This window comes from Equus caballus, chromosome 1, assembly GCF_041296265.1.
Source record: "Equus caballus isolate H_3958 breed thoroughbred chromosome 1, TB-T2T, whole genome shotgun sequence".
In the NCBI taxonomy this organism is placed as follows: Eukaryota; Metazoa; Chordata; class Mammalia; order Perissodactyla; family Equidae; genus Equus; species Equus caballus.
In genome coordinates, this window is record NC_091684.1 from 5237956 (window position 1) to 5262291 (window position 24336).

Here is a 24336-nt window from a genome sequence, read left to right on the forward strand (position 1 = left end):
AAAATTCAAGCTTTTAAGCAAAATGGAAAATTTTGGAAGACTTAGATCCACCAACCATTGATGCACCGTGCTGGTTTGCCCAGGACTGGGGGCTCTCCTGGGCTGTAGATATTTCAGTGCTAAAATCTGAATGGTCCCAGGAAAACTGGGAAGGTTGGTCCCACTAACTGTGAACTTGATAGCTTCCCAGTATTGTAAGACTTTTATGATGAGATAGGCAGAGATATTAATGAATATAATTAAAAAATATTGCATAAAGACGTGTATCAATATTTGGAAGTCTTCATAACTCGGAACACCAATATTTTCCAAACAAACATTGCACAGTTCTGAAGTCAAGAAGGAGTGAAAGATCCATCCGATGTGTGAGCTAGATCAATGGATTGTAATGTGTCAGGATAGAGAAAATGCAGTCACATGCGTTCAGATTTCACATAGCAATTAACCTTTCAGAGAAGACACCTGCCAAATTTTGGTGTAGTATCAAAGAAGACTATGCACAATTATCTGACAAGGCTATTAAAATATTTCTCCTTTTTCCAACTACATATCTGTGTGAAGCTGAACTTTCTTTATATACTTCAACCAAAACAAAATATCACAACAGATTGAGTACAGCTGCAAAGATGAGTGTCCAGCTGTGTTCCATTGTGCCAGACATTGAAGAAATTTTCCAAGATGCAAAATGATGCAACATTTTCACTAACTATTTTGTTTTAGAAAATATATATTTTTTCCTAAAATGATGTTACTATGTTAACAGTCATGGGTTTATTATTGTTATTTTAAAATGAATTAAATATTTTTAAAATGTCTCAATTCTAATTTAGAATATGGTAAATAACAATGGATATTATGCACATAAACAAAAGTTCTTCAGGATCTGCAATAATTCTTAAGACTACAAAGGGGTCCAGAGACTACAATATTTAAGTGCCTTTCATTTAGATCATAATTTTTGTGCCTTTTCATTTTTCAATACATGCATTTAAGGCTACAATAGTCTTTCCAGGCACTGCTTTATTTGTAAATTTTGTTATATCTTGTTTTCATTATTATCAGTCCAAAGTGTTTCTAATTTTCATTATGATTTCTTCTTTGATTGTATATTACTTAAAATTGCATTGCTTAATTTCCAAGCAGTTAGGAAGTAATTTCTGGTTATCTTGTTATTGATTTCTAACTCAATTCTACACTGATCATGGGATGTCGTCTATATAACTTCAATTGTTTAAAATTTATTGAGACTTGCTTTATGATCCAACATATATTCCGTTTTAAGAAATGCTTTGTGTGCCTTTGTAAAGAATATGTATTCAGCACTTGTTGGGTGTGGTGTTCTTAATACGTCAAATATGCCAAATTTGTTAATTGTGGCTTTTAAATTCTCCATAAACTTACTGATTTTACTTTTTCTGTTTATTCTATCTTCCACTGAGAGAAGTGTGTTAAAATCTCTACCTAAATTTGGAGGTTTCTGTGGTTTTACTTTTACTTCTGTCTGGTTTGCTTGATGTATTTTGAGGCTATTTTATTAGGTAGAACAGATTTAGAATTGTTTTGTCTTACTGTTGAACTCTCACTTTAATCATCATGAAATAGCTCTCTTTATTTCTATTGATATGTTGTGTTGAAAAGTCTACTTTTTCTGAAGTGAAAACAGGTATAGGAGTCTTTTTTGGGCTGGTGTTTGCATGGGATTTTTCTTTTCATTCTTTCACTCTCAACTAGATCATGTTCTTATAAATAAAACAAGTAGCATCTGGTATATATATAAGCAGCATTCTGGTTAAGCTTTTAAAAATTCGTTTAAAATATATTAGTCTTTTAATTTGTATATTTACTCCATTTACATTTAATGTAAACTTTGGTATGTAGGGATTATATTTGACCTCTTATTCTTTTGTTTTTATTTATTTCCTCTATTTTTTCCCTATCCTGATGTCAATTAACTTAATGAAATATTACTTATTTTTTAATTTTCGCCCGCTATCAGCTTGTTAGTTACAGGTTCTTCTGTTTTTCTTTTAATGATTACTCTAGAGATTGTTGACGGTTTTGGCTGACTTGTGCATTCTTGACGCAGAGTCAACCTCAAATTAGCTCTTTTACTATTTCTCCAACAATGCAAGGACCTTATAACACTTTAAGTACACTTACATCCCTTCTTTCCCCTCTTTTTTATGCTACTATTGTTTCGTATTTTAATTTTATGTATACTCAAAACCCCTCAAAACATTATTATTGTGATTTTAAACCATCACTGTTCCTTCAGATTTACCCCCACTTTTGCCCTTTCTGGTGATCTCTGTTTCTTTCTGAACTACTGTGAATCTACTTATCACCGTTTTCCTTTTGCCTAAATAATTTGCTTTAATATTACTTTTAGCGTGGGTCTGCTGGAAATGAACTCTGATTTTCCAGACTTCATGTGTTCTTCATTTTCAAAGTCTATTTTAGTGATCAAAAATTCTTAAATTAGCTATTATTTTCTTCTAGCATTTTAAAGATTCCTTTCCATTGTCTTTTTTCTTCCTTCATTTCTTTTAAAAAGATAGCTGTCCATCGTATTGTTTTTCCCTTGTTTATCTTTGGCTGCTTCTATTTTGTTTTTATCTTGTTGAAGAATATTGGCCCTGAGCTAACATCTCTTGCCAATCTTCCTCTTTTTTTTTTCTCCCCAAAGTCCCAGTACATAGTCGCATATCCTAGTTGTAGGTCATTCTAGTTCTTCTATATGGGATGCTTCCACAGCATGGCTTGATGAGCGATGTGTAGGTCCACACCCAGGATCTGAACCAGTGAACCCAGGCCACCAAAGCGGAGCTTGTGAGCTTAACCACTAGGCCATGGGGTCAGCCCCTGGCTGCTTCTATTTTTCAGATTTTATTTTGTTTTTGATTTTCAGTTTTAATATGAAGTGGTTTATGCATTTATCCTTTTGGGGGGTTTCTAGAACATCTTGAAATTCTTCTGTCAGAGTTGGACAATTCTCAGCCCACATCTCTTCAAACGATGCTTGTATCCTCACCTTTCCAGTTACTGTGTTAGACTTCTTCACCTTGTCCCATGTATTTCATATGCTCTTGACCATGTTCTCCATTTTTTTCCCTCTGTGCCTAGTTTGAATATTTCATATTGCCCTATCAGTTCATTTATCCTCTCTTCCACTGTGTCTAATCTTCAGTTAAATTAGTTGAATGAATCTTAAGTTCTTTATTGTATTTTCACTTTGATTCTTTCTTATAGATTCCAGCTCTTTGATGCAATTCTCTATTTTTCATTTATTTTCTTAAACATGTTCATTATAATTCAAGTTCATGTCTGATTACTCCAATACCTAGATCACCTCTGAGCCTATTCCTTATCATTTTTCCTCTTGATTTTTGATAATTTATTCATATTGTCTGTCTTGTCTGATAACGTTTTTACTTGAATGCCAAAACTTCATATAAAAGTAGCAAAGGCACAGGATGATGTTATTTTCTCCTTGAGGGGGGTGGCATATGGGAAGATGACCTTGACCCTGTGTAGGCTGGCTGCCCAGCTTTGGAAGGGGTGACCTGCTTATGGTTTGCCCTTACTCCTGGGCTGTAGTCCGTCAGGAACCTGCAGTACCTCCCAGGCCCCTCCTCCTCAGCGGGCTCTGAACTTGCACTTTGGTCTCTCCAGCACTGTGAGCCTGCCAAAACGCCTGCTTAGCTTTTAAGGCTCTTGGAAGCTGCTTTCCTCTGGGTTCCTCCTCCTTTGCCCTGGGTCTGCACTCATTGCTCAGCCCTGACAAACGCCCTGGGGGGGCATTGGGTGCAGAATATCAGGTTTCCTTCTCTGGGGTTCTCCTTATACTAGACTCTAGGCCCCTCATTTCTGACTGCGCTCATTCCAGCTGTTGTCTTCTCAGCCCGTGGAGACTTTTCCAGGCTACCACTCTCCCTCTCAGTGCTCTTTCCTGTGCTCTATATTCACAAATGCCCCAGTGGAATAAAAGCATCAGTGAATGGAGGGCTCGCTCCAGGCCTTTTCCCTTTCCTCCGTGACCTGGCAACCCTAAGTCCTGGCTGTCTGGATTGGTTTCCAACGTCTTTAAACAGATTTCTTTTCTATCCAGCTTTTAGAGTTGTTCTCAAAGAGAGGTGCACGTCACTCTGCTATGGGCCACCCTGTCATAACCAGAAACGTTCACTTCTTTATAAGGGTTTCCCTAAACCCCATCAAACTTTATATTGGACTTACTCCCAGGGGCTGCTCCTGAACTTGGAGTGTTCCTGGGGGAGGATGAGCTGGATTTGCTCTGGGGCTTGATATTTGAGATGAGGTCATATCCTGTCTGTTTTCCTTTGGATTTTGTTTTATGGTTTGAAATATCCATTGATATCCTTAAAATGCCAAGTTAGGGGTTATGTTCATTCCTCAAAAAGGGGCTGGGCACGTGGGCATCACAGCCTCTATCTCAGATGGAGAAGGAGGAATTGCAAGCATTTTCTCTTGGGAAAACTGGGTTTCCGACTTGGAGGGACCCCGGGCACAAGCTCTGGCCTAGCTGGGCGTTTGGCCAGTTTGCCGACGAAACGTGTGCTGGCCTTCACAGTAATCCAGCAGACTCGTCTTTTCCCTCGATTGGCCAACCTATATTTCAGGCTGCCACTTTGGTAAACCCTTGTGCTTAATACTGCCCATGTGGGAGAAAAGGAGAAAGCAGTCTCCTCAGGGGACTGGTGCCTTTGGTTTCGGGCTTGTCTGAGAGAGCCAGCTTCGTTTTCACTGTGCAGCATCTCAGTTATCTGCCTTGGGTTTTAGCTGTCAAAACAAACCAGTTCTGGGTCATTACCCCACGGTGCCAGCCAGAATTATGATCCTGGCGGTTTCTCCCCGTATCCCTGCCTCTCAAACCAACAGACCCCAGATCTTTGCTTCTGTGTGACCCTGAGCATTTGAAACCCTGCGTTTACTTACGCCAGCCAAAGTTACCATAATAACAAAGCATTTGCTGATTTTCCAGCTTTGTCTCTTCCTACTCCTACTGGCTCAGAGGCTGGATTGTGGTTGGCTTCGTTCCATGGCCTTCTTTCATCTTGCATTCCTGGCACCGAGTGCTGGAACAAAGTTAAAGTTGCCACTTAAATTTAGGAAGCTGGGAGGGATGACATGAGGACTAGTTCCCTTAGAAAATGTCTATTTTTCCTAGTTTACAACCTGAAGTTACTGACTAATGGGGCATTAAGCTCATGGCACCATAGGGCGCGGCCTGTGACATTTTCTCCGCTATGCACAGCTTTGGCATTTGGCGTGGCCTCTGGACCGCTTTCTCAGAATGATTTTTTTAATCCATTAAATGAAACCAAATATTGAAAAAAACGTATTGATAGTATAGACAATATAGTAAATTTGTGACACGTGCTTCCTTAACACATTAGTGAACTAGTTTAGTGCTGGGGTCATAAACACTCTTTGCAGAAGGATGCCGAGAATTGCTGGTATTTTGCGTCACATTATAGGTGTTGCAGACATCTCAAAGCATCTCTTGATTTCTCTGACTACTGTTAATGCCACTGTGGTTTGTTGCCTACCTTCAGAATTAGAGGATAGGCTGCATTTCAGTAATTTTTTCTCATCCAAGTTTATGCATCCTTGAATTCTCTCCAGGTTAAAACCTGAGTAAGGATTACTGTGTCTCCAAGGCGGGAGGAGGGAGCATCCGTGTCTGCATGCAGACTATAAATGGGTCAGGCTGTTCTTGCAGCATTTTAACATTAAGCTGGCTTCCTTTCCTCATGAGCCCAGAGCGCAAACTGAATTCATCCAGCATTTATCGAGCAGCTACTATTTTATGCCTGTGCTTGCCGGTCCACGTCACCAGGTGATCCCTGAGCCCTCGGGTCCTGGCGTCTCTGCACAGACTGGGAGCACGGTGCTGTCTAAGCCACTGCACTCGTCTCTCCGTCCAGTGTCACTGGGGTCCCATCCATCACAGTCACTGTCCCTGAAGAGCGGCTGCCTCGGTGCTGCTGTCAGCCTGAGAAAGCCAGTCATACTATTAAAAACCAGTGACAGCATCTCATTTCTTCCTGTGTGCACACACGGACACACACGGGAACAAACAGGGACTGCACTGAAGGGAGGCAGCAAATTAGGGGGACTCGGAGCTGAGCCCTGCTCACACCTGGAGGCTCAGCTCGAGCGAAAGGGCAGCAGAGGTGGGCTGCTTACACCCACAAGCCAACTGGTCAACAGAGAGCATCTACCCAGGACGTAAGTGCAGGTCTTGCTGGAAAAGTCCCAAGACCCTTGAGACAAGCAGCCAAAGGATTTTAGGAATGGCAGGCATTCAGGATGCGGGGTGGAATAACACTTATGGAACTGGGTAAGGGAACCCTGAGCCAGTAAAGGCCTCATGATCCGAGAGAGTCAACACAGCGGTGATGGGGGAGGGGACAGAGGCTAACACCGGGCCAGGAGGCGGATAGGCAGGGGTGCCCAAGCTGGGAGCTAATGGAGAACTGGCGTGTGAAGAAGCCCACAGGCGGATAGCTACAATCCTCATTCTAAGGGAACTGTGTCATTTGCCCAATATTTCCCTACTTCTAACTTTTGTAATGAAAAAGGTCACTTGTAATAGTAGTAAAGAAAAGAAAACATCACCAACAGCAGCAACAAAATTGATCACCTCACCACCCAAGCCCACTGCTGACATTGTAGGTCTGGAGTGAGAGTAGTATGGACACCCATGTGCCATATGACTGTCTCACCAAACTGTTGGATAAGACACCATCACTCCTCCTCCATTGACAAGTATGCCTCCATCACTCCCTGGAAGGCTGGGCTCCAATGTAGACGTGCTGGGCTCCTTGGCTTCTGTGGACCACGCTTCTCAGGCTGCATCTTGCATTGTGAGGATTTTACGTACACACAAGCTCTGCTCCTCTCACACACATCAACGGTCACCCCGGGGCCATCCTTTGAGCCTCTGAGTGGTCATGCTTCAAGCAAAGCAGGCCATAGAGGAAATGGACTTGAGTCATCTTGGCAGAGAATCCTGGGGTCAGACAGGGTCCGTGAACTCCAGGTGGGCTTATATCCTGCGGTCCTCATGACCTCGTCCCGTCAGCTGGTAGGGGACTGGCCCAGAACCTCTTAAAGTTCAGGGTGCAGGGCAGGACACCACCACCCCCCCCCCCGCCTTCTAAGGAGGGAGTGGCATCATACAACTCAACCATGCTCATTTTGTCATGCTGCCCTCCAACCCTACTCCACGTGCTCTGTGTGCACAAGGTTGAAATTGGCGTACGTGCCAGGTGGATTATATTCTCACTTTCTATTGTAACACAAATATTTTCCTTGTATCTACGTAGTCTTTGTAGTTAAAATATTTCATTTATTACCCTGGAAATATATAATCATTGTAGATAAACAAGAAAATACAGAGAACTATGAATAAAAGAATTACTGCATATTCCCAGAACCCTAGATAGGCGCTATTAACATTTTGTGTATTTCCTTTCAGAATGTTTATGATACATATTCATATATATTTTTCTTTTCAGAAATAAGATTTTCCTGTAATTGTTGTTTCATAGTTGGCTTTTTCTGCATTTACTATATTTTAAATTTCCCCAGGCGAATACATGTATTTCTCCAACATTTTTCCTAACAGCACCCAGTGTTTAATGGTGTGGATAAACCACAACAGCAACAACGATGATAATACTATAACACAAACCAGCTCTGTGCCGGACTCTGTGCGTATGTCATTGTACTGAGGCTTCACGTGATTTCTGAGAGGCAGGTGTTGCTGCACTCAATTAGAATACTCAGGCACCAGTACCCCAAATTTAGATTATATCTAAGTTTCTGACATTTTAAATAATATTGTGTTGAACTTGATTAGCAAGTAATCTTTTGGACTTGTCACAGTTTTCCTTCAGAAAAATTCCTAGATAGAATTGCAGGGTCAAAGGCTATGCATGTTTTAAAGAAACTTTATACACATTGCCAAATTTCTCCCTAGAAAGCTTTTACCAAGTTGAATTTTCATCTAGCAACATGAGAATGCCCCTTTGCTTCTACCAGGTTATTGAGGACTCTGACAGCATCGTTAAAAAGCAAAACAACACAAACAAACAAACCCTAATAGAATAACAAGGACACAGTAAGAACTCTGGAAAATCAGAGAGCCGCGACCCTGGGTGAGCCGGCATGCTCTCCCATAAGTTTATTAACCATTCGTATTTCTCTTTTGTGAATCACCTTGCCACTATTTGCCCATTTTTCCGTTTGTCTTTTTCTTATTGACTTGCAAATGCTCTTTTTTATCTGAAGGATAATAACCAGAGACTAGTCAGGTATTCAGCAAACGTTTTCTCTCAATTTGTTTCCGTTATAACTTTTTATTAGGCCTATCCCCTTTTAGCAGTTTTTTCATTTTTATTAGATAAATCTCTATTAATTTCTTCTGTTTCCTTTTTTTAAAAATTTTTATTTATTTATTTTATTTTTTTCTTCTGTTTTCTTATTTAGGTCTTGTGTTTGAAAAGGCCTTTCTCTTACTAAATTTATATATTTTAAAAAATCGTATATATATATATATATATATATATATATATATATATATCTCACACATGTTCTTATACAGTCACGTACCACAAAATGATGTTTTGGTCAATGACAGACCCCATTTGTGATGGTGGTCCCATAAGATTAATATCACATAGCCTGGGTGTGTAGTGGGCTGTACCATTTGGTTTGTGTAAGTGCAGTCTATGATGTTCGCACAATCACAAAATCGGCTGACAACACATTTCTTCAACGTGCCCCTGTCATGAAGAGGTACATGACTGTGTGTTATTTCTCATTTGCTTCTTTATTTCATTTGGAATTTACTTGTTGTGAGATATGAGATAAGGATCTAGCTTCATTTTTTTAAGCATAGTTAACCAATAATTTAGCACCAGGCTTTGAATGATCTATTCCTCCTGCGTAAATTTGAAACCACACTATTGTTTCTGAATTACCTCAGGGCTTGCATTTTTAGTCTAAGTTCTTTGTCCAGCTGTATTCATCTGGATTTTCTGGAGTCACATGGTTCTCTGCACGTGACATGCATAGCAGTTTATGTAAAATTGGAGGTTCTTCCCCATTACTCTTATTTTTCAAAGGTTTCTTGCTTGTGTGTGTGTATATGTGTGGAGTTATGGAAGATGAAATACAATATTCACTTTTATGAGCTGCGTAATATTTACCAATTAATATGTCAATTTTCTAAAGCAATGTCGAATAATAGCTTTAGCTTCTCTAGAATTTTTTAAAAGGAAGATATTTGAATAGACAGCTTTTGCTTTTGTTGAATTCCCACTCCACAATATGTTCCTGGGTGTAACAGTGTGGGAGATATTCTCATCCTTTTCCTCATAGTAAGCCATCAGTCAAAATTTCCTCTTTTTGTCCATCCCTGAAAGTGCCTTTTGCCTTCCTCACTCTGTTGCCATCATCCTCTCGATCTGGCTGCAGTTTTGGCTTACTCTTCTCTTCACAACTTTCAGTTGGAGCTAAACCCAGCTGAGGCCAGGTTCTGTTAGGGCCCATTAGGATCTGTCAGTGATTAGGGGTCCGTTTTGCATTATCTGTTTAGATCTGTAGGTCTTGAATGCCTACAAGATGGTACAAGAGCCCGAATGCACATGGGACTCTAGGCTTGGGCCTCTGTTATGCCGTGTTCTGCATAACTGGGCTGCCAATAGGATCTTTATATCTTTTGTGTTTACTTAATAGAGGTTTATTGAGAATTTGTTGAGAACAAGAAGGTGTGGAAAGAAGAAGAATACAGGAGGTTGGCGTTTCATCCTCCTTTCATTCCCAGCCTCAGACTCTACCATCTCCAGTGATCTCTGCTGGCTTAAAAACAGGTAGGAAGTAAACTTCATATTAGAATTCAGAACTATTTGGGGGAGCTTGGGGAGATGGGAAAGTCCAGCATCAGAACAAACCATGGAATCAGCAGTGGAACTAGCCCCCTGTGTCCTCACTGTGTGGTCTCCACTCTCCTAGACTTTGGATGGATCACTCCCAGCCCCCACGAGACCCCTCTGGCAGTTACTGCTCAGCCTGCGTGGCTGCCAGTGTAGATGCAGCCCAGGGCCTCACCCCGAAGCCAGGCTCCCCTTGCTTGGCACCTGAGTGAACTGGAGTGCAGGAGGTGAGCCTTGCTTCCGGCTGACACTTTTCTGGCTTTGTTGGCAGACTGGGGTGCAGGGAGGAGAAAGAGGAAGCGCACCCTCAGGATGGCGCGGACTTGGTCCCAGTGCAAGGAACTGCTGACTACTCCGACCCCAGACGTCTGGAACAATTCGCAGCGCCCCTGGGTGATCAGCCCATTTCAGCATACCCATCTCTGGCTGGTTTCAGAGAATTGCTCTGTTTTCCTACTGTTTTGCAAATGCATGAAAATGGCTAGAAATTTTGGTCACCACGTGAGTCCTTTTATTACAACTGAAAAGTAGGAAGGGGTGTTTTTAGTTCAAACAAATAGCATTGCAGGCACAATGTGTTACATTAAGAAAGGCTAATTTTGTATTATTAAATATAATCAGAAACACAACGTGAGGCTTGTCGTGTTGACATGGTATGCTAGGTGCCTTAACGTGGCTCAGCAGGCTGCTTGTTTGCACACTGCTTAAACTTTCTCATCTCATCGATGAGTTTTTGCATGATAACCAGAATATTAAAAATATGTGAAAAGTGGCCTCACGCTTCTCAGCAAATGCAAGCCCGGGTTACTGGGAGGCAGTGCCTCTCAGCAGAACTGCAGGTTGCAAAGCCTCAGTAGCTACTCCAAGACTCTCCTGGATCTGGGCTGAGCTGCATGCTTGCTCTCTGCCTCTTGGTACTGGCCCTGGACCTCCCACATTGCAGCCCCATCAGCAGCCATCAGTGCTGTTAGGCACAGTGGAGGGGAGATGCTCTTTGATCCCAACAACTATTCCTTGGATGGCGAAGCTGCAACTGCCTGGGACTGACTCATCCCCGGGTCCAGCCATGTTCTCCACATTCTCCCTCCACTTTCCACCACACCACTTTGGAAGGTTCTAGAAGGTTCCTAAGAAGACTAAGGTAGGTGGCTACACAGGCAGATTTTTCTGGACATAGGGATTTTTACTCACTTATTTTCTACAAAGAACAGGATTCTTTTGGAAAAAGAGGAACAAAGAAAGAAAGAGAAGACATTTCACTCTCAGGCAAAATGGGTCTACAGTCTTCCACTATCCTGGGTGTTCTTTAAACAATAAGAGACACTTTGAGCAGAACATTTTAAAGACAGGTGTGATGCTCACCTCCTTTGACCCCAGGACACACCCAGGCCTGCCCCTGCGAGATGCCTGAGCTTGGGCAACACTGCTCTGTCATCGGGTCACATTGCTTAAATAAAGAAGAAAAGAAAAAGAAAGGAAAGGAAAAAACTCATTCCCCAGGAGCCAAAAAAAGCATAGGAATTGACCATTTGCACATTGGAGATGACAGTGATTTACAGCATCAGTTGCTTCTTCTCAATGACATTTATGGTTTGTGGTAGTAAAAACAAGCTGCTGAGTGATGGCAGATGACCTGCCATCTCATTTGATATGGCGGCACAGTGGACATTCAATCCATCTAGAAGTTTATATGACACATAGATGATACACCAGGATATAGCTCTATTTTTAGCATGTGTTAGTTAGGATGGGCTAAGCTTTGCTGATGCAACAAAACCCTAAAGCTTATTTCTCACTCATGCAAGGTCTACTGTGGGTTGGGCAGTGCCCCATGTGGCTGGCTTCCATGTGGTGAATCAGTAATCTGGGCTTCTCCCACTTTGTGACATTCTCACCTCAACACATGGCTTCCAGGTCACTTCAGCAGGGCAGGAAAAAGTGCAGAGATGTACCACTCACTGTCCTGGGCTTTGGCCTAGAAGTGATACATGACACATCTGCCCACAACTCAATTGCTAGAACAAGTAATGTGACCCCAAACTAGCTGCAGAGAGCCCAAGACATGTAATCTTCCTCAGAACCATAAAAGAAGAAAATGACATGGGCCTTGGCAAACATGGGGCATTGTCTCTGCAGAGACCACTTGAAAGGGTCTGTTTTTGTTGAAAAACAGACGAGTCAGGGCAGTGGTCAGTAGTGGAGTCCTTCTAGATCTTGTGCAAAACATTTGCTTGAGAGATGTGGACCTGCAGGAGGGATAATGACAGTGTCAGGGGTACAGTGGGCATAGCATCCAGAAGTGGAAGGAGGTTGAGGGTTGCTTCATTTACATGATTACATTTATTTAATTTTCATTTTTAATAGAGGAAGACATGTATATGGTAATAAATGAAATGGTCCAGAAGCAATGAGGATGGAAAGTAGCACCCCTCATCCTGCCCCTCCCACTCTCCTCTGCTCCCTAGACACAACTTGCTTGTCCTCTCTGGTCTGATTGACCTCCACAATTTGAGATATGCTTATAACTCTGTTACTTGATTTATCAGATTTATACAACATTAATTGATACTTCAATGTAGAAAATAAGGATTTAACTTACTTATACTCAGGGACAATATTGAAGTTCTTTGACCATGGGTAGCACCCAGCATTAATCAGCTGTGGTGGGTGCAGGTCAAGGTGCTGGGGTAGGGTACACAGGTGCCCTGTCATACCAGGTGTTAACCCGCTAGTTGCTAATGCTGGGGGAATCCGACCCAGTGGAAAGAGACAGGCTACATGGTGGTGGGTGGTAACAAGGGGAGGGGACATGAGCAATGGTATTTACCAAGTTTTATGGAACTATTACGATACTTTGCAGTGATTAAAGTCCTGTTGCAGCTGGATGTCAGCCCTGTGTACACCAGTCTCACTAACTTGTCCCCATGTTGATATTACCAGTAATATGATTACCTTTCCATTGATTCCGTTGATTACCTTTTAAATTTAAATAATACATCTAACCCTCTACTTTTGGTTCTATCATCTTGAGCAGTGTATCTTGACTGACTTATGAAATGACTATATTAGCATCCCAGTCTTTCTGCTTTCCTTTTTTTTTTAAATGCATCATTTAAGGTAGATGACACTTTTTCAGGTAGGTTTTCCTCTAGATAAATTCAAGCACCATGTGAAATTATTCCCCCAGCAGGGGTGGGGACCAGAAAAGGCTCTGATGCTCCAAGATCCCAATACTATGTCCCCTGCCCTCTGGTATTCAAAGGTCCGTATTGACCAATACAGGAAATTGGTATGACTCTGGCCTCAAGTCACACCTGGTATTCGTGCCTCTTGGGAGACTGATTTTTGTTCCAGGTCTGGTCTCGGTGTGTCCTGGGGCTTTGAGGAAGATGGCCCAGGTCAAGGGCTATGCCCATCTCCTGCCTATAGGCCTTCCTGGAGAGATGGAGTCTTGGCAGTCAGGAGTCCTGGAGGAAGGATGCCTTTCCCTACCTGAATCTGTTTCTTGTTGCTGCTGTAACAAATGACCACAAATTTAGTGGCTTAAAACAAGGTAAATGTATTGTCTTATAGTTCTGGAGGTCAGAAGCCCCAAGTCAGTCTCACCTGGCTAAAGTCAGGGCGTCAGCAGGGCTGGTTCCCTCTGAGGCTCTGGTGTAGAATCTGTTTCCTCGCCTTTTCCACCGTCCTGAGGTTACCATACTCTTTGGCTCATGTCCTTTTCTTCATTTCACGCCAACATCTTGCTTGTCTCCTCACATCTCCTACTCCTCATTCTGATCCTGCCTCCTGGTTAGGACCCTTGTGATTGCATTTAGTGTCCACCCAGATAACCCAGGATAATCAGCCTACCTCCAGATCTTTAATTTAATAACATCAGCCAAGTCCTTTTTGCCAAGTAAGGTGACATATTCACAGGTTCTGGGGACGAGGACATGGACATTTTGGGAGACCTTTGTCAGCCTATCATACAACTGCAACAAGCGTAGCAAAGTTAACAGACGGGATGGAGTAGAATTGTTGGAAGACAATGATTAGTCAGGTACAGCCTGAGCGGAGCATCATTCTGACTCCGGGAAGGGAGACAGAAGCAGCCATGGGCTAGAGGTTGAAACAGGATGTTTAAGACAGAATAACATTTCAAATTTCTGCTCACTGGTACAAGCTGAGAAGGGAGAGTTCCTAGGCACTCCTGAGGCCAAGCTGGCTGGAACAAGCAAGGTAGTTGGGTGCAGAGCCAGGACAGAGCAATCCATCCCAGCCTCATGCTGGCACAGCAGAGCCAAATGCAGACTTCTACCCATCTTAGAGCTAAGTCTATTGATTTCTAGCTGGAAATGGGCATTCCAGTGAGTGAAGTTGAGGTTTCCTGATATTCTCCCTCCATGAAGTACCTTCCGCTGTAGTTTTTCATAATTACCTGAGCAAAGATTTGTTTCAAGGGGAGCTGTAATATAGGAGATGAGATAATTTAAGATTATTCCCTGAGGTGATGTTTGAAACAACAGGTACCAGCAGTCATTGCTTTTGGATTTATTTATATCTCTGAAAATTCCAGACATTTAAGGCAAATTATAGATAAATTCTCAGGTATTAGACAATTTTTCTAGGTTCATAAGGCACTCAGATTCTGGATTCTTTTACTGTGGTAGGCAGTAAATGTGGTCCCCCAAATTCCCTCCCCCTGGAGCCCACCCCTGGCATAATCCCCACCCTGAATGTGAGCGGGACCCGTGGTTGTGATGGGATGTTGCTCCCATGATTGGGTTACAGTCTTTGGTGAAGATGGAGGGTTCCTGCAGATGTAACAAGGCCCCTCCTATTGGCTTTGAGGAAGTGAGCTGCCAGGTTGTTGGAGGGTCCCTGAGAAGGTCACTGTGGGGTGGGGCGCTCTATGACCTGAGAACAGCCCGAGGCTGACAGACAGCAAGAAAGTAGAGACTTCAGTCCTACAGCCACGAGGAACTGAATTCTACCAACAACCACATAAAGCTTGGAAGAGGCCCTGACCTCCAGAAACAGGCTGCCCTGAGGACATATTGATTGCAACCTGAGACCCTGGGCAGAGGACCCAGCTAAGCTGTGGCTGGACTTCTGACCCGTGGAAACAGTGAGATCATGAATGTGCATGGGTTTAAGTGACTAAATTATGGTGATTTGTTATGCAGCAATGGAAAAATAGCGCACTTTGGAAACAGTAGATATGTGGAGATCAACCTGTGCCATTTACAGAATGGCTGTGTTTTACTGAACCTGGATGGATGTATGGCTCCGTAGATTTAATCACAGAAGAGAGACAAGGAAGGGTCACACGGCACTGGGTTTACACCTCCCAGGGTCAGTGAACTGACAAGTCTCCATCAAGAGACAATGGAAAACCAAAGGGGACTTGAAGTGGAAAATGTCCCAGTGTCTCAGAAGTGGCTCTGATGAGATTTTCACCAGGAAAAACTTTCCATTTTTAAATATTATTGTCTTGATTGTATATTTCCATTTATCATGACAACATTTTCCTCTGCCCAAACAAAGAACAAATGTACTCTTTACAGGATAAAATCGGTCTTCTTTATTTCAGCCAAGCCAGGGGTCTCATAGTCCCTACACTTATAATAAGATCCCATATTTCAGATGAAAGCTGGTTATTGATGGCCTACTTTTTTCAACATGGTAGCATGTCAATAAATTGGAGAATATTTTAGTTTGTTAGATTTCCCCAAGCATTCTGGAGAAATCCTTAGACAATTTGCCATATAAACTGAGTTAATTGCTTTATAGAGTAGAGCTATAGCAACTATTTAGATATACCACATGACAGACATTCATAAATACAAGACAGACATGTTTGTCAATACAGTGATGTATAAGATAATTATTTTTATTATGTGAATTTCCGAGATGAAATCAAGATTATCTCACCTGAACTAAAGACTGGCATGGCCTCACCTATTGTCAGAGGAACAAGACGGCAAAGCTCTGCGTTATTTTCTGGTTTTTCTCAGTTCTTCCTCATGCATGGAATGTAAATCTCTGGGCACCATAAAATTGAATAAAAAAATGTAAGTTTAAATTATTTTTTATTTTAAGTCGGGTAGGAGCATAATAGAAAAAGATCATCAAAAACAATGAGAAGAAATAATTGTTAATTTCTACAGTACCTTGAAACAGAAGCCCAGGAGAATAAATGGAATAAGGATACTATTAAAATTTCCTCTTTTATTATATCTTCTCTGCCAGAGTAATTGTTGCTGTGTCCAATATATGCAGGGGACAATTTACTAGCTGTTTTCTATTAGTTTTTAACATTAACATATACAGAAATAAAATGAATAGCAAGCTTTCTTTGCTTAATTAAATGACTGACAATGCATAGATGTTGCTGGACCAACTCTTCTACATAATATCTACAAGCTGAGAGAACCGAATAGAAGTAGCATAAGCAATGCAAACTTCCTCCTTTATTAAGTGAATATTGATGCAATATTGTAGATGATTTTGCAGGCCACCACCTAAGAAGGGGCACGTGGTTCTCCTTCTGCAAGAATTATATATTAGTATTCAGAAAGAAAAAAATTCCTAATATGTCATTTACACACGGGATTAAAGGCTTTCATAGATTCTCTCCTCTGTGAAATCATTGCTCTTCACGGGTGCTCTTCAGTTTGGATTTTTCTGGTGGCACAATGGCATGGAATGACAAGATACAGGAAATTACTGAGGACATGCTGGCTTGTTCCAAGCCCTGAATTTCCTTCATGATTTTTCTAGAAATAGAAAATTGACCTCATTAGGCTCTTTAGGTGTATTCAATGCCGGGTCAGCTCAGTAAGCCACGTTAATTAGCTGTGATCAATGCTAACCCAAAATGAAATTAATAACAGTATGCTTTTTTCTGAGAGCAGGCTTAGTGCTATTTTCTCTCTATCTCTCTCTCTAGACACACACACACACACACACACACGAATATATATGTATATGAGTGTGACATATATACACACACTACATATATAATTATTTAATCCAAGAGCAGCCCTTTGAGGTGGGCACCATTCGTATCTCTACTTTGTAGATGAGGAAACAGGCAGGGAGGCTCGAAGTCAGCAAATGTATCCAGGCATATTGATCCGGCATGGGCGAGCTGCACCTGGAGCAGGTGACTGATGGGTTTATACATCCAGCGGGTATTTGTTGAGTACCTACTCTGTACCAGACACTGTTCTGGTACTGGGGACATACAATAAACACAATAAACACAGTCCATGTCCTCATGGAGCCAACATTCTAGATTATTGTTAATGATCTATTCCCTAGTACGATAACACTACCACCCCAGCTAAACTCAGCCAATTAATTACCACTCAAGAAGGTTAATTAGGTATCCCAGGAAAATACATGATTGAGTTATAAGTCTGTTTGCGCAGGCTCTGGGACTTGGGAAAGCAGCCTTCTCCAGTTCGCTGACGGCCTGGTACGCTTGGGTGGACTTTGGTGGGAGTGGGGTGCTGTGTGTTTTGGGGACTAGTTGATAAATTTTTCCCTATGCCCATTCATGCAGGGTGTGCATGATCCTCCTGCTATTTCCTGGTTTTCTGATTTGGAAACTGAAAAGTATCAAATAAAGTATAAAGAGTATTTATAGGTAAATTGACGGTGCTCGGTTTATCAAACAAGTCAGCAGAGATTCTCTAACGTCTAATGGCTGTTAGAGTTTTTGCAGCAAGGGTGGGCTCGAGTGGGCAGAGACTTCATGTTTTGTGACCCTAAAAATCTAAGACCCCCAAGAAGCAGCCATTCAGGCTGAGGGATCCCTGGGCCATCGCACGCTCCACATTTCTTTGGTGCCCCAGTGGTGTTTCCTCACTAGCCATGGCTTCTCTCTCGATTGCGTGTTTGGTGGTACCTGAGCAGTCCCCACTGAAATGCAGACGCTGAAAGGTTTACAGTGGATGTGTACTGCGCCACCAACAGCCCCCGCACTCCTCAAAAGAGCCTTGTGGCTGTGAAGACACAGTAATTCACATTTCCAATATTGCTAATAAAATTTAACAAATGGAAAACCAAAATGTCAAACAAGCAATAATACTGATGGTATTTCTCTTAGGCCGAGTAAAGAAAATCATAGTGACTTTAATTGGTTCGAATAATGAAAAGAAGAGAGAGGAAACAACCCTCCATGAGTTACAGTGACTCAACTAGAGGAAGAGTGAGTGTAATTTTGCTAAAAGTCAGTGGTAATAATGCAACTTGCCTAGGAGAGGAGATATTTTAGAACGGTATAATTGACTCGAATTAATTATGAGGGTGATGAATAGTGTCCCGCCTATGTAAATGAGGGTATGCCTGAGATTCGAGTCCGGTGAAAGTGCAGCTGCGCTTTAGTGGACCATGGCGTCGTATTTCATGGAGTTCAAGTTGTAAGGGAAGAGGAGTGATATTTATGGAGTGCAAAGCACTGTGGGACTTTGTGGGAAACCACATGTATTCAGCTTGTCAGAAAACGTCTTAATATTTACTCCTGCAATGCCGAGACTGAAGCCCCCACCTCCACAGCTTTCATTCACCCATTTTCCAGATAGGAAGCTCTGGTAAATCCGCCGCAGCTTTTGTGCCTTCTGTCGTCTCAGATTTTTTGATTATTCCTCTGCATTACCAGGACTGTGACAGGTTTGGGAGTAAATGCTGCTGATGATTTGGGTAACCTCTCTGAATAATCCTCTTGTTGCTGTTTGTCACACCCGACTCGATGCAGCCAACATTTCACTTGTTGGTGAGTTTCCCTTCAAACTTGAAGCCCTACTGAGGGCCAGCATTCACAGGGGAAGAAATTGTGGCTTTTTTTAAAAAAGGAAGATGTCACTTAGGTCGCCTGAACATAATGTTAAAAGAACAAAGGCAGCATGTGGAATACACTCGTCCAGATGTTTCCAAATGTCCAGATGCCCCATGGGAGGTTCACAAACAGTTGGGTCATCATCTGCTGAAGTTTCTTGTGTCACCAAGAGGGCATGGTGTGGACATAGCCTCACCATTGTAGGCACTGAGGATTTTGAAAAAAACTTTATTGTGCCTGGTGTAATAGGGTCCAGACTCTTCTAGCATCCTAAACGTGATCTCGCACCAGCTCCAGGTTAGGTTACCTTTGGAACAGAATATTCTTTCCCAGCCTTTTCGTCAATAGCATGTCTAACAGCTTGCAGTTATATGACAATTCAAGGTTTTTATTTACAATGATGTTGCTAAAAATCAAAACACAAATATAATGGGGAATGTGTCCAAATATCTATAGTTTGATCCATGTTTCACACATAGTATGCCACATTAAGGTTAATTCTGTTAAATATAATTAGGAACGCAACACGGGGCTTGTCAGCAGACATGGGTGATGGGTACTATACCACCACTGCGCAGGAAGCCTTGTTATATTTTTTATATGTTAGTAGATGTCTACTTAGAATTGATCAAACCTTTGCTTCCGAAACATATATGCCAACACCTCTGCAACACACCATAAACCAGACTCTCAGAAAATAATAATGATGCTTATCAGTCACTCGCCTAGAGTTTGCTTGTGAAAAACCTCCAGCTAGCGTGCTGTTGGAGCTCTTAAAACATAGATCTTTTTGCTGTACTGATAATTCACTCACAGCTTGAGATTGATGACTATGTGAAGTCCATAAAAGATGTTACCACTATATTTTGTTCTTATGATTTATTTTATCATGTTGTCAAGGTTTGCAGAAAACAAGAAACAAATCAATGAATGTCATGCTTAAATATTAAAGAAGGCTGTAATACACATTTTTATTCAGATGCCTTATTCAATCTTGTGGCTCGGAAAAGAGTAGTGGCAACCAAGCTTTTATTTGAATTACTTTTGGAAAAATTAATTTAGGAGGACTGTTGAATTGTGAATGGCAAAAGGTAGCTAACCTTATTTGCTTAAAATAGGAATATATGGTTGCAGATCTCCTTGGAAAAGCAGTTCTAACAAACCACAGGCAAGTGAGTGGATTAAAGCATCAAGAACTTGGGCTGGAGCCTGCTTAACAAGTTCAAGGCCACACTGGGGATAGGTGATTCAGAAAGGAGCAAAGGGAGAAGACTTTGCTTCGGGGCTGGGGAATGGATGCTGCGCATTTTGCTTTTGAAATGAATCATTTCCTTCATCATTATGTGAAATCAAGATCCCCTCTATTCCTAGGGCATGCACTGTCTGTAAGCATGACATGTTCCAGAATTGCTGGCCTCTCCCACACCTCATTAGATAGCAAGCAGAAAAGAACAGCTAAATCTTGCTTTATTTTTCTGAATTTGACTAGCTTTCCTAAAAGGGGACCTACCTGTGCAGATGTTGTCAACTGCATATCGAGATAATCCAAAGACTTAGAGACTGTGCATTTCCAGGACACGAAAATTATACTCTGAACCCTGATTTCTTTTTAAACAGAGAAGAACGCAAAAAAAAAGAAAAAAGAAGAAAAGGAAAGATTCAAAAGACCTATGCCCAAGATGAAACTTCCAGGTTTTATCCCAAGATCAGTATGCGTCAGCCTAATCCTTTCTGGAAACTGAGATCTGTGCTGGGCTAAGAGGTGAACAGACCCCAATGACTGCCCGGCATTTTGAGGTCCTGAATGCTCTGGATTATCAAAGAAAAAGTAATTAGGTTCAGCATCATTTCATTGCCAAGCGTATTTTATCGTATTTTTTTTATATTCTTGTTTCATGAAAATTAGTGATCAACACATGGTATATACGGTGATTCCAAATTAACATGAATATTCAATTAACCACAAGACCCTGCTCTTTGACCATTCCCAATAAACTGGAGTTTATTTGAATTTAAAAAACAGATAAATTAGGAGGCAGTTATTTGCATTACAATAGGATTCTTCATTCTAAGGGAGGATTCCTTACGGGATTCTTTTAAATAGAAAGCTCTCCAAGTACTTTGAAAAATATAATTTGATTTTTAAAAATTCTCTTCTCATGTAGTTTCTCAGGAACACGCCTATTGTGTGAAATGAGAGGCATATCTATTTAATTTGGTAATGAGAGAGCCTCATTGCAAATATTTTGGACCTAAAAAAAATTCAGCTGTAGTAGCATGAACTTCATACCCAGACCTCAGACTCAAGTTCTGTCTCGTTACCGTTTTCCCTTTCTCTTGGTCAGCCCGAATGCAAATTTCAATTCTGTGCGCTCACCTTCACCCAACCCTTGTCCTGCCTGTGCCTAGGCAGGAGGAGATTCTCTGAGGAGCAAATGAGACACCTAGTACCCAAATGGCTGCTGGTAAACTGTGTCTTCCTTCTCGTACACCAAGGAGGAAAGGTAAGCAGAGGACAAGGGGCTCAGACAGGCAACTTCTGGAGCCTCTGGGATTACTCGAGCTGTTTTGGTGGTTTATGGCAAAAGTTGCACGTGAATGGGAATGGGCTGGGTCAGAATCCCACAAAACTACTATTTGTTACAGGCAGCGCCGTGTGTGTGTGTGTGTGTGTGTGTGTGTGTGTGTGTGTGTTTGTGTGGTCACCTGGATGGCTGCTCTGCTGCTTAAGTTACCTTGGCCAGTTACCTGGATGGTTGATCTGGTGCTTAAACAGAAGTGCTGAGTGGGCAGGACACCCTCAGATGGATGGGCCTGCAGGAGCATGCCTGGGGCAGTAGGAGGAAGTCTGTCCTCACCACAGAAAACTGTGGTGGAGAAAGCCGCCGGGCTGGGACCAGAGCAGCTGGCTATGAGCCTACTGTCCTGGTGTTCTCTCCTGGGCCCTGGGCCCTGGGCCCTGGGCTAGCACGCCAAGCCACTCTCCCTCTCGGGGCCCAGGTTTCAAAGGAGGAGAGGGTCTTGCTCAGCGTTAATAGAACTCAATGATAAACTCTTCTTTCTTTACTGCTGGATTTCCCAAGCCATATTCAGAGGTCCAATGGCAAATATGGTCATGAAGTCAAGTAAATTGAGAAACTCCAGTGAGCGAAGTTAATAAGGTTCTGAGAAGTCCTGCAGTAAAGGAGGTTGAGTATCTCGCATGCCTGGTCAATCCACAAAGGAGACATAGCATGCAGAGTTTCCAGTCTTTTCAAGAAGCATCTCCTGCATTAGGTGCTTAGCAGAACATTGTCTGGAAAGGCGGTGTGGGTGTGTGTCTCTGGGAGGTGTGGAGAGCAGTCTGATCCGGCAGACCCATCCCGGGATGGGAATGTTTCATCTTCTGAACTCTTTGGGGGATATTCATATATAAGTTAGCAAAGCTTGTTAGCCAGAAAGCATTTCTTCACTGGAGGAATTTGGGACATGGTAGAGAGGCTTTTTTCAGGTAGCAGAACCTTCTGAAATCCAGGAGCTTGGCCCCTCTCTGTCGGTGGGTTTCAGAGTTTTCAGGAGAACCCGGAAGCATCTTCTTGCCCCACCCTCTAACCTCTGATGACTGTTTTTCCTAGCTGCTTTTAGCTCTCCACTCTCTCCCTTGTAGCGGGGTCGGCCATGGGTGTAGGTCATCGTGAGGTGACCTCAGAGCCACCACCCGAACAGAGGATTCACTTTGTGAAGGTGAAGTGCGAGAAGAAGGTGTGTACATTTCTCTTCCCCTGAAACACCAGGAGAGGCCCCGCGTGAGGTGAGTGCCTCTGGGAGGGAAGCACTGGGCCCTATTTGTTTTCTCTTTCTCTTCTGCTTCCAGCAGGGTCTCTGTCAAATGTCAGGGGGACTGTTGGGTTGAATGTGCGCTGTATAGGATTGTGTCTCGAGAGGGTTCAAGTAGAACAGGGCACAAATGCAGGCAGGATTCCAGGCAGAGGCTGTCAAGGCCTGCGTTCAGAAGCTCTTCGCATGTTAATTCATATTCTCCACCCAGCTTCAACCTGTGTCCTCATCGCCCAGAAACCTGCCTGAGAAGCGACGCACCATTTCCTCCCACTTCTCTGACTACAGCTGGGGTGGTTGGAAACTGTGTTTAGATTACAACTGAAAATAGGGCGGAGCTGACTTCTGTAGGAAGGGCGCTCAGCTGCTTCAAATTAGAACCTTCTCAGCAAAATGTGGTTCTGAACTTATAAAAACTAACATTGGTCCTTTCATCCCCTTCATAGAACAATTTCTTTCTAACACTTTTTTGAAATGGACAGAAGGGACTTTTGAGGACATCTGCTCTGATGCCCTTATGGGGAGGCCCAGAGCTGGTGGGTTAACCTCTTGCCCAGGACGTCAGGAGGCTGGGGTGGCCCCAGGCTGCCAGCTCTTGCTCTGCTCATCCCAGAATTCCACGCAGCTCCTCTAACAACAGCACCATCGCCTTAGAGAAACCTCATTACTCAATAATTTGACAAAGTGGCCAAACTTTGGGGTGCACGGAGGTGGTGAACAGGGCGCTGAACTAGGTGGCAGGAGACCTGGCCTGGGATGCCTGCTTGGTCTGCTCTAGTGACTTTGGGGAAGTCACGAAGTGGCAGGAGCCTCAGTCTCCTCACCTGGAAAGGCAAGAGACCCACCGTCCCTCCCCAGTTCAGGGGATGCAGAAATCCATATAAACCATAGAGCTTTATACAAATGAAAGATTTTACTAGTACTTTGTTTAGGGTAAACTGAGGGGGAGGGAGGGGCCCCCTCGGCAGATGGCAGTGTTAGCCCATACACTGGCCCTATAACAAGGAAAGAGTTAATAAATGTGTGATGCCAAACCAGGCCCGTCCAGGAAAGGGAGCTGGAAGACCTTGCTTCCTCCCGTTTCGACATCTGCGGCCCCTGGGGTGGTCCTGAAAGCCAGACCCGCCCAGGGGCTTGTATCTGATGGCACTGAGGTCTTCACTCAGATGGCCTCTAACCAGCCGGACGCCTCCAGCCCCTTTGCCCTCCTCACACTCCCGTCTACGTAGGGAGAGTGGACACACCCAGCCTGGTCTGTGCAGGGGACGTGGACATACCCAGCCTGGGAGCCAAGACTCTTGTCCTTTGGTTTCCTGTGATGAGCTCATGATGCAGGAATTACCTGGAATGCATTCTATAGTTTATAAAAAGCAGTTCACAGGCTGCATGCACTTCAGAATGGAGTTGTGCTACCAGGAACACGAGCCCCGAGTTCCTGCGGAGAATGGAGGCAAGCCAAAGCATTTGCTAGGAGCACGTGCACAGGAGAAAGTGGTGCATGGAAAGCCCTGGGGCCGGCCCCACTTTCCCTTAATCCTCCACTTGATGGAAGGTGTGGAAAATCAACCACAAACCCCTGAGTGGCCTCTCCATACCCCAGAGGCTTGTGCTTGGGTGGGGTGGGCTGGGTGGCCCACGATGTGAAGACCCGCGTCACAAGCCCCTCTCCCCTGGGACATGTTCGACGCTCAAGCCAAAGGATGGTGTAGTAGGGAGGCTTCTTGTGTGGGT